Genomic DNA, 10321 nt, shown 5'->3' with positions numbered 1-10321 from the left:
TTGTGGGCAGAACTGAAAAAGTGTGTGCGAGCAAGGAGGCCTACAAACCTGACTCAGTTACACCAGCTCTGTCAGGAGGAATGGGCCACAATTCACCCAACTTATTGTGGGAAGCTTGTGGAAGGCTACCCGAAACGTTTGACCCAAGTTAAACAATTTAATGGCAATGCTACCAAATACTAATTGAGTGTATTGCAAACTTCTGATCCACTGGGAATGTGATAAAATAAATACTGAAACAGGGAATTTTTACTCGGATTAAATGTCAGGATTTGTGAAAAAACTGAGTTTAAATGTATTTGGCTAAGGTGTATGTAAACTTCCGACTTCAACTGTACATGGATAAAATTAATTTATTCACTCTATCTACCAAATGGGTCAGTCAGCATGCGCCAACCACTCCACCTACTTCCTTAGGTGTTACATCTTCACATTTTATAGGCCGGCCCAGAGAGAACCCCCTTTATACGCGCTCTGCTTTGAAGAGCCATACACAAAACATTCCACTCATATATCTTCTTGAGGCCCAATGTATGATTCTTCTGCTCCGCAGACACACATAAAATCAAAATAAGCCCACTTCTTGTGACCCTCACTGACGTCACGTCACCCAATGCATCAATGACATTTAACTAGACTTCATAAGGATCTCCCAGTTTACATTGGTCCAAAACCATCACTCCGACTAAAAAATAGTCTAGGGGTTTCCTATTTTCCACCACAACTTTTCTTCTCGTTTCCTTTCTTTTTCGCCACTGTAACCCACTCATTCACACTTTTAGCTAATTGGTGTCACTCAGCTCCTGCTCTTAAAGGGACAGTTTTCCCCCCAGGTGTTACTATGAGGTAAGGAACAGTACAGCCACATACAGTTCAACACAGGACCTACCCATCAAGCAGCTGTTTTATTAAAGAAAAGTCCACATCGAGACCAACACAGGACCTGCTCTCTTTTAATAGTCCACCATGTTTCAGTACAGAGACAGACCCGTCAGAGGAACACACAGATGGCTGTAAGACAGTTTTACATTTCTACTGGGTCAGACTCTTCACAGCGTTAAACAGAGACATAAATCCTCTGGCCGGGATTCAATCAAACCCACAAAAGCATTGTTTACGCAGTGTCTGCGTTTACAAACTACTGCTGCCTATGTGCACACACACACTGTGTACAGTATGCAATGCGGGTTTGGTGGAATATGTCCAGCTATGGAAATATTTACATTGACTTAATATGATTCTCTGGACAGTGTTTTATTCAAACATCAGGGAGGAGTTTCATGAAACGATTCTATAGTATACACCACATCATGTTACTGGATAGGTAGGCGTCTGTAGAGGATTCACAAAAGAGGCATAGGAGCATTTCCTGTTTGAGAGAAACAATTAGTTATAGAATACAATATGCTACACAACACCAGGGCACAGCACACGATTGAGGAAGTCCATCCAGTAAAAAAACAAAAACAGAAAACAATCATGGTCATATACTGTCTGGGGTTGGGAGCTATTGTCCCTAACCACTGCTTCTGGGTCATATCTTTTTGTATCCTCCCTAATGGCTAAGCTTTGGAGTTGGCTAATCTGATCCTAGATCTGTGGTTAGGGACAACCTCTCCCTCAAGCGTACGATAAATTATGGCTCTGAATATACGACAATATAGCCGTCTACTGGTTAGATCACACACATTCGCTCAGAGAACAGAGACAGGAACATTCAACTACAGGAAGTCTAACTGTTTGGCCATCGGAATAAGACAATAATTAATGCAACACACAAACAATCAGAACTATTTACAGGCAATGTTAACAACTAGAACAGTTCAGGGAGATCAGTAGAAAATAATGAATATGATCCATCTATCCCTTGGCTCTATGGCTTTGACAGGAGAGAGAAGAACATAGTACATTAGGAATAGAACAGAGTGGAGTACAGTAGCATAGAATTGTATTGTCCTTTTTTTGTGATGTTGCAGTGCGGTTGAGAGGCACAGCGTATGCCACAGTGCAGAATCCCTGGAGCAATTTGATCTAACAGTAAAGTGTCCTGCTCAAGGGCACAGCGGCAGATGCAATCTGGGAACAGGAACCATTAAGCTCAGGTTACTGGCCCACACTTCAAGGCTAACTGCTGTCCCCCAAAGAGTCCGGCTTTAGGCCCCCAAGAATGTCCAGTTTATTTGAAAGGAGAGAGAAGAGTTGTCCAGTTCACATTCGAAAGAAGAGAAAGTCCAGTCCATTTCCAAGGTAAATTAAATAGCATCTTCAGAAATACAACCGTGGTATTAGATAGTCCAGAACAGCATTTTTTTTTCACCACTGGTTAAGGAATAACCGATCAGTCTGGATGGACTTTACATTTAAGTAGGGCATCACAAGACCAATCATAAAAAAGCCAACCCCACTGTCAGAGAAAATACATGTTGTCTAGCTACACATGATCAATACAGCATCCCACCTCCCCTCCACACACACACATATGGCACCCATACCCGCACACACACACCCCACACCTAGTGTAACACACACACCCCACACCTAGTGTAACACACACCCACAGCTAGCGTAACACACACACACCACAGCTAGCGTAACACACACACCCCACACCTAGTGTAACACACACCCACAGCTAGCGTAACACACACACACCACAGCTAGCGTAACACACACACACCACAGCTAGCGTAACACACACACCCCACAGCTAGCGTAACACACACACCCCACAGCTAGCGTAACACACACACCCCACAGCTAGCGTAACACACACACCCCACAGCTAGCGTAACACACACACCCCACAGCTAGCGTAACACACACACCCCACAGCTAGCGTAACACACACCCCACAGCTAGCGTAACACACACACCCCACAGCTAGCGTAACACACACCCCACAGCTAGCGTAACACACACACCCCACAGCTAGCGTAACACACACACCACAGCTAGCGTAACACACACACCACAGCTAGCGTAACACACACACCACAGCTAGCGTAACACACACACCACAGCTAGCGTAACACACACACCACAGCTAGCGTAACACACACACCCCACAGCTAGCGTAACACACACACCCCACAGCTAGCGTAACACACACACCCCACAGCTAGCGTAACACACACACCCCACAGCTAGCGTAACACACACACCACAGCTAGCATAACACACACACCCCACAGCTAGCGTAACACACACACCCCACAGCTAGCGTAACACACACACCCCACAGCTAGCGTAACACACACACCCACAGCTAGCGTAACACACACACCCCATAGCTAGCGTAACACACACAACCCACAGCTAGTGTAACACACACACCCCACAGCTAGCGTAACACACACACCCCACAACTAACATAACACACACACCCCACACCTAGTGTAACACACACACCCCACACCTAGTGTAACACACACACACCACAGCTAGCGTAACACACACACCCCACAGCTAACGTAACACACACACCCCACAGCTAGCGTAACACACACAACCCACAGCTAGCGTAACACACACACCACAGCTAGCGTAACACACACACCCCACACCTAGTGTAACACACACACCCCACACCTAGTGTAACACACACACACACCACAGCTAGCGTAACACACACACCCCACAGCTAACGTAACACACACACCCCACAGCTAGCGTAACACACACACCCCACAGCTAGCGTAACACACACACCCCACAGCTAGCGTAACACACACCCCACAGCTAGCGTAACACACACACCCCACAGCTAGCGTAACACACACACCACAGCTAGCGTAACACACACACCACAGCTAGCGTAACACACACACCACAGCTAGCGTAACACACACACCCCACAGCTAGCGTAACACACACACCCCACAGCTAGCGTAACACACACACCCCACAGCTAGCGTAACACACACACCACAGCTAGCGTAACACACACACCACAGCTAGCGTAACACACACACCCCACAGCTAGCCTAACACACACAACCCACAGCTAGTGTAACACACACACCACAGCTAGCGTAACACACACACCCCACAGCTAGCGTAACACACACACCCCACAGCTAGCGTAACACACACCCCACAGCTAGCGTAACACACACACACCCACAGCTAGCGTAACACACATACCCCACAGCTAGCGTAACACACACACCCCACAGCTAGCTAGCGTAACACACACACCCCACAGCTAGCGTAACACACATACCCCACAGCTAGCGTAACACACACACCCCACAGCTAGCATAACACACACACCCCACAGCTAGCGTAACACACACACCCCACAGCTAGCGTAACACACACACCCCACAGCTAGCGTAACACACACACCCCACAGCTAGCGTAACACACACACCCCACAGCTAGCGTAACACACACCCCACAGCTAGCGTAACACACACACCCCACAGCTAGCGTAACACACACACCCCACAGCTAGCGTAACACACACACACCACAGCTAGCGTAACACACACACCACAGCTAGCGTAACACACACACCCCACAGCTAGCGTAACACACACCCACAGCTAGCGTAACACACACACCCCAGCTAGCGTAACACACACACCCCACAGCTAGCGTAACACACACACCCCACAACTAACGTAACACACACACCACAGCTAGCGTAACACACACCCACAGCTAGCGTAACACACACACACCACAACTAACATAACACACACACCACAGCTAGCGTAACACACACACCCCACAACAAACATAACACACACACCACAGCTAGCGTAACACACACCACAGCTAGCGTAACACACACCACAGCTAGCGTAACACACACCCTAGCGTAACACACACCACAGCTAGCGTACCACACACACCCCACAGCTAGCGTAACACACACACCCCACAGCTAGCGTAACACACACCCCACAGCTAGCGTAACACACACCACAGCTAGCGTAACACACACACCACAGCTAGCGTAACACACCCCACAGCTAGCGTAACACACACACCACAACTAACATAACACACACACACCACAGCTAACGTAACACACACACCCCCACAGCTAGCGTAACCCACACCACAGCTAGCGTAACACACACCACAGCTAGCGTACCACACACACCCCACAGCTAGCGTAACACACACACCCCACAGCTAGCGTAACACACACACCCCACAGCTAGCGTAACACACACACCCCCACAGCTAGCATAACACACACACCCCCACAACTAACATAACACACACACACCACAGCTAACGTAACACACACACCCCCACAGCTAGCGTAACCCACACCACAGCTAGCGTAACACACACCACAGCTAGCGTACCACACACACCCCACAGCTAGCGTAACACACACACCCCACAGCTAGCGTAACACACACACCCCACAGCTAGCGTAACACACACACCCCACAGCTAGCGTAACACACACACCCCACAGCTAGCGTAACACACACACCCCACAGCTAGCGTAACACACACACCCCCACAGCTAGCATAACACACACCACAGCTAGCGTAACACACACACCACAGCTAGCGTAACACACCCCACAGCTAGCGTAACACACACACACACACACACACACACACACACACACACACACACACACACACACACACACACACACACACACACACACACACACACACACCACAGCTATGATAATTATCAGACAGAGTTGACATGAATATTAGAGGTTTACATCGTCTGGGTCAGGAGGCAGAGGGAGAGGAGGATCTCTCCTCTTCTCTTGTTGTCTTTTTCCTCTTTCTCCCCCTCCTTCTTTTCCAACATGTCCTCCTCCTCTTCCTCCATTATCATCCATTCTTTCTCCTCTTCCTCGGAAAGTCACATGGCACAGCCGGTGAGCCAATGGCGTGTCCTCGATCAGACCAGGGCGTGTGTGTGGGTGACAGCTTCGCGGGTCTGGGAGTGTTTATCGTGAGTGTGTGTATGTGCATGCTAATTGTGTGTGTGTTTGAGCTCATTGTGAGTGTTGCTTTGCAGCTCGTGAGTGTGAGTGTGTTTATGCTCATTGTGATCGTGTGTATGGATAGTGTTGTGCTGTGTGTGTATGAATTGATCATCAGTGTGTGTGCTCTGCTCTTGGGAATGTGTGTGTTGCAGCTCGTCATAAACGTATGTGAGTATGCTCCGCTCCTCCGTGTGTGTGAGCTCCTCGTGCTCCTGACTGTGTGTGTTCTGCTCCCGCTGTTGCGTGTGTGTGTGTGTGACCTCCTCGATCCAGCGCCGGAACCGGCCGACCCGTGTGTAGAGTGCCGGGGTTGAGGGGTCGCTGCAACCGTAACCCCCGGAGACAATCCCGGTCAACACCCATCGTCCCCCGTCTCCCTGGCACATCAGCCCGCCACCCCAGTTGCCTTGGCAACCGTTGTTCTTGTGGAGACGGCGTGTGTCAGGGGGGCTGCCGGCACATAGCGTGCCGTGGGAAGAGTAACCATCCCCATAACGCTTCTTACACTGCCATGACGACAGGAGGGGTACCCAGGACTGTAGCACAGCATCTGTGAAGGGACAAGGGGAGTGGTTGGAGGAAGAGTAAGAGATTGTGAGTGAATGGAGAGACTGGATGTACAGTAGGAAGGAAGGAGAGAGAAAAAAGTTGGCAATGCTAAACCACAAATCAATGTCCTCAGAGGTTGTAGTTGAGAGATCAGAGTTGAGGGAGTGGAAGGTGAGGCGTACCTGGGCCGTCCCAGCCTGCGGTAACCGCAGCGATGCAGGAGGAGGGGGTCTTGCCACCCGCAGTGTCCGGGGTGGGGAGGCAGGCAGCATTGGTGTGGGGGTCAAAAGTCAAACAGTGACCCTTGGGGCTGGGCACCCTCAGCAGGGCCAGGTCATGACCCCCAGGGCCCTGATCTGACCTGAACTTCCTGTGGACCACCACTTTCTCCAGGGTCAGAGTTCGGTCAGAACCTCCCACACGCACAACGTACTGGGACGGGTCAATACCAAACCTAGAGGATGAAGGGATGGGGATGGAGCGAGAGAGAGAGCGAGAGAGAGAGAGACGAAGGAGAGATAGGGGAGTGAGTTTTTTAAAAAGGTGTACAGATAATTGGATGGGGAGAAATGTAAGCAGAGAAAGAAGACGTGAGCAACAAAAACTAGTGAGCAAACAAATGTCAGGAAAAGAGCGGAGAAAAGACAAAGGAGAAGTGCTCTCACCTGGTGAAGCAACAACAGGCCCTCCGATTTGACATACTGAACTCTATCAGAGAAGTAGTTGGTGAACCAGTCGAGGCAATCATTTGAGAATCCAAGGCTGTTGAGTCTGCCAATAAGAATGTTTTGATTGACAGAGTCGAAAGCCTTAGCCAGGTCGATGAATACGGCTGCACAGTAATGTCTCTTATCGATGGCGGTTATGATATCGTTTAGGACCTGGAGCGTGGCTGAGGTGCACCCATGACCAGCTCTGAAACCAGATTGCATAGCGGAGAAGGTACTTTGGGATTTGAAATGGTCGGTAATCTGTTTGTTAACTTGGCTTTCGAAGACCTTAGAAAGGCAGGGTAGAGCAGATATATGTCTGTAGCAGTTTGGGTCTAGAGTGTCTCCCCCTTTGAAGAGGGGGATGACCGCGGCAACTTTCCAATCTATGGGAATCTCAGACGATACGAAAGAGAGGTTGAACAGGCTAGTAATAGGGGTTGCAACAATTTCGGCAGATAATTTTAGAAAGAGAGGGTCCAGATTGTCTAGCCCGGCTGATTTGTAGGGGTCAAGATTTTGCAGCTCTTTCAGAATATCAGCTATCTGGATTTAGGTGAAGGGGAAGTGTGGGGGGGTTTGGGCGAGTTGCTGTGGGGAGCGCAGGGCTGTTGACCGGGGTAGGGGTAGCCAGGTGGAAAGCATGGCCAGCCATAGAAAAATTTGAAATTGAAATTCTCAATTATAGTGGATTTATCGGTGGTAACAGTGTTTCCTAGCCTCAGTGCAGTGGGCAGCTGGGAGGAGGTGCTCTTATTCTCCATGGACTTTACAGTGTCCCAGAACTTTTTTGAGTTTGTGCTAAAGGATGCAAATTTTTGCTTGAAAAAACTAGCCTTAGCTTTCCTAACTGCCTGTGTATATTTGTTCCTAACTTCCCTGAAAAGTTGCATATCACGGGGGCTGTTCGATGCTAATGCAGAACGGCACAGGATGTTTTTGTGCTGGTCAAGGGCAGTCAGGTCTGGAGAGAACCAAGGGCTATATCTGTTCCTGGTTCTACATTTTTTGAACGGGGCATGCTTATTTAAGAGGGTGAGGAAGGCACTTTTAAAGAATAACCAGGCATCCTCTACTGACGGGATGAGGTCAATATCCTTCCAGGATACCCTGGCCAGGTCGATTAGAAAGTCCTGCTCGCTGAATTGTTTTAGGGAGCGTTTGACAGTGATGAGGGGTGGTCGTTTGACCGCAGACCCATTACAGATGCAGGCAATGAGGCAGTGATGGCTGAGATCTTGGTTGAAGACAGCAGAGGTGTATTTGGAGGGCAAGTTGGTTAGGATGATATCTATGAGGGTGCCTGTGTTTACAGATTTGGGGTTGTACCTGGTGGGTTCATTGATCATTTGTGTGAGATTGAGGGCATCAAGCTTAGATTGTAGGATGGCCAGGGTGTTAAGCATGTCACAGTTAAGGTCACCTAGCAGCACGACCTCCGAAGATAGATGGGGGGCAATAAATTCACATATGGTGTCCAGGGCACAGCTGGGAGCACAGGGCGGTCTATAGCAAGAGGCAATAGTGAGAGACTTGTTTCTGGAAAGATGGATTTTTAACCATAGAAGTTTGAATTGTTTGGGTACAGACCTGGATAGTAAGACAGAACTCTGCAGGCTATCTCTGCAGTAGATTGCAACACCGCCCCCTTTGGCAGTTCTATCTTGTCAGAAAGTGTTATAGTTAGGGATGGAAATTTCCTAAGCCAGGATTCAGACACGGCTAGGACATCCGGTTTGGCAGAGTGTGCTAAAGCAGTGAATAAAACAAACTTAGGGAGGAAGCTTCTAATGTTAACATGCATGAAACCAAGGCTTTTACGGTTACAGAAGTCAACAATTGAGAGTACCTGGGGAGTAGGAGTGGGGCTAGGCACTGCAGGGCCTGGATTAACCTCTACATCACCAGAGGAACAGAGGAGGAGTAGGATGAGGGTACGGCTGAAGGCTATCAGGACTGGTCGTTTAGTGCGTTCAGAGCAGAGAGTAAAAGGAGCAGGTTTCTGGGCATAAGAGAATAGATTCAAGGCATAATGTACAGACAAGGGTATGGTAGGATGTGAGTACATTGGAGGTAAACCTAAGCATTGAGTAATGATGAGAGAGATATTGTCTCTAGAAACGTTTAAACCAGGTGATGCCACGGCATATGTGGGAGGTGGAACTAAATGCTAGGTTAAGGCATATTGAGCAGGGCTAGAGGCTCTACAGTGAAATAAGACAATAATCACTAACCAGGACAGTAATGGACAAGGCATATTGATATTAGGGAGAGGCATGCGTAGCCGGGTGATCATAGGGGTCCAGTGAGTGGTTGGGCTGGCTGGAGACACGGTGATTCAGACAGCTAGCAGACCGGGGATAGCAAGCTAGCAGACCGGGACTAGCAAGCTAGCAGAAGGGCCTTAAAGGGACGTCTTGACGGAGGAAAGTCTGTTTTGGCCTCCGCGTGCGGTGACGTCGGTAGACCAGTCGTGATGGATTAGTAGGGTTCCGAGTAGCAGAGGAGTCCAAGTCCAATTGTCATAATAGTTATAGTGGCCCAAGAAATTGGCCGATGGATCTATACAGCTAACAGTCCAATATGCTCTAGACAGCTAGCAGCTAGCGGGCCACGGCTAGCGGGTAATCAGGGGTGGTCGCGATGTAGAGGCCAGTTGAGTACCCCCTCGAGCAGATTATGTCGTAGTCCATTCGTGAAGGATCGGCGGGGTTCCGTGCCCCGTACCGGCAGTAGAAGGGGTCCGGGTATTTTAGCCCAGGGGTGGCTGAAGGGCCTCTTTAGCTAACCGGGAGAAAGGGCCTAGCATGGGCTAGCTTCAGGCTAATTGATGCTTGCTCCGGTACCGACGTTAGCCAATACTCGGATAGCAGCTAGCTAGCTGCGAAGATCCAGGTGAAAATGTCTAGAGCTTGCGGTAGGAATTCGGGGATATGGAGAGAAAATAGGTCTGGTATGCTCTGGTTTGAGTCGTGTTGTACAGACTGGCGAGAGCTTTCTGAGCTAAAAGTTAGCTGCTGACTACTAGCTAGTAGCTAGTGAGCTGGCTAGCTTCTGTTGGGGGATTTCGGATTCGAGGTGAAT

Source organism: Salvelinus namaycush, chromosome 35 (assembly GCF_016432855.1).
Source record: "Salvelinus namaycush isolate Seneca chromosome 35, SaNama_1.0, whole genome shotgun sequence".
Taxonomy (NCBI): domain Eukaryota; kingdom Metazoa; phylum Chordata; class Actinopteri; order Salmoniformes; family Salmonidae; genus Salvelinus; species Salvelinus namaycush.
This window is presented reverse-complemented; position numbering follows the sequence as displayed.